Below are 2,005 nucleotides of genomic sequence, written 5' to 3'. Positions count from 1 at the left end.
TTCTGTCTCTTTTTTATATATGCATATAAAAACATACATACATATCTATATCTATATAAACAAATAAATAATATAAATATAAATATAAATATAAATATAAATATAAATATAAATATAAATATATATGTATTTCATTTGTTTCTACATTATATTTATTTTTATTAGTATTTATATTTATATTTATATTTATATTTATATTTATATTTATATTTATATTTATATTTATATTTATATTAATATTTACACCTACACTTATATTTATATAAATATTTATATTTATATAAGTATTTATATAAACATTTATATTAATATTTATATTTATATAAACATTTATATTTATATAAACATTAATATAAACATTTATATTTATATTTATATTTATATTAATATTTATATTAGTATTTATATTTATATTTATATTTATATTTATATTTATATTTATATTTATATTTATATTTATATTTATATTCTGTATTTATATTTATATTTATATTTATATTTATATTTATATTTATATTTATATTTATATTTATATTTATATTAATATTAATATTAATATTTATATTTATATTTATATTTATATACAGACAAACAAAACAACAAAGAGGAGGTTTATTATATTTATGTGGTTCTAGCGGGGTGGGTAAGAGCTGCCTGGCTCGGCATGTTCTTGCTGCTGCGCTGCAGCAGCAGCAAACACTACAAGTCTGTAACAAACAGGTAACTGCAGCAGCAGCAGCAGCAGCAGCCGCAGAAGTAGCAGCAGCAGCAGCAGCAGAAGTGGCAGCAGAAGTAGCAGCAGCAGCAGCAGCAGCTGCAGCAGAAGTAGCAGCAGCAGCAGCAGCGGCAGCTGCAGTAGTAGTAGCAGTAGCAGCAACAGCAGTAGTAGTAGTAGCAGCAACAGCAGCAGCAGCAGCAGCAGCAGCAGCAGCAGCAGCAGCAGATAAAACACATCAAGCAAATAGATTAAAGAGAAAGCGACATCAGTATAATTTCTTCTGCTGCTTCTTTTGCTGCTTCTGCTGCTGCTCTTGCTGCTGCTTTTCCTCTTGCTGCTGCTGCTGCTGCTGCTGCTGCTGCTGCTGCTGCTGCTGCTGGGGTGTATGTACAGCTGATATCTTTGTCTTGTGCTCACCGCGAGAGAGACGTTCAGCTGCTGAGCGAAATTCTCTGCCGCATACTGGCGAGGCCTAGCCAGCACCAAGCGATACACAGGCAAGGGTTTAGGGTTTAGGGTTTAGGGTTTAGGGTTTAGGGTTTGGGGGTTAGAGGGAGGGTTTATTTTAAGGGTTTATATTAAGGGTTTATATTAAGGGTTTATATTAAGAGTTTATAAGGGTTTATAAGGGTTTAGGGTTTATAAGGGTTTAGGGTTTAGGGTTTAGGGTTTAGGGTTTAGGGTTTAGGGTTTGTGTGTAGGGAGTTGTTTGAGCGTCTGCAAGTGGAGGGCGTTGCTGGGGCCGCTAATTTGTTTACTCGTCTCTCTCATAAAACACACAAACTCTGGTCTGCTGCTGCTGCTGCTGCTGCTGCTGCTGCTGCTGCTGTTGCTGGTGATGATGATGGTGATGATGATGATGATGATGGTGCTGCTGCTGTTGCTTTTGCTGGTGATGATGATGGTGCTGCTGCTGCTGCTGCTGCTGCTGCATGTTCTATGCTTCGCAGCTTCAAAAATTTTTCCGTTTCTCGCAGCTTCCTCATATCTAGGGTTTAGGGTTTAGGGTTTAGGGTTTGTTAGGGTTTAGGGTTTAGGGTTTGTTAGGGTTTAGGGTTTAGGGTTTAGGGTTTGTGTTTGTAGGTTGTGTTTGGTGGATGAGGTGGACTTTCTTGTTACGAGGGGACAGACAAGAGCAGACATGCATCTAGGCAGCAGCAGCAGCAGCAGCAGCAGCAGCAGCAGCAGCAGCAGCAGCAGCTCGCAGCAGCAGCACGATGCTCTGCTCGCGCTAGCGCTTGCTGCAACTCACCCACAATCCCGTATTATTGTTGTTGGTATGATTTC

The sequence above is a fragment of the Eimeria mitis genome, genomic scaffold (genome assembly GCF_000499745.2).
Source record: "Eimeria mitis Houghton genomic scaffold, Emh_scaff2134, whole genome shotgun sequence".
NCBI lineage: Eukaryota > Apicomplexa > Conoidasida > Eucoccidiorida > Eimeriidae > Eimeria > Eimeria mitis.
This window is presented reverse-complemented; position numbering follows the sequence as displayed.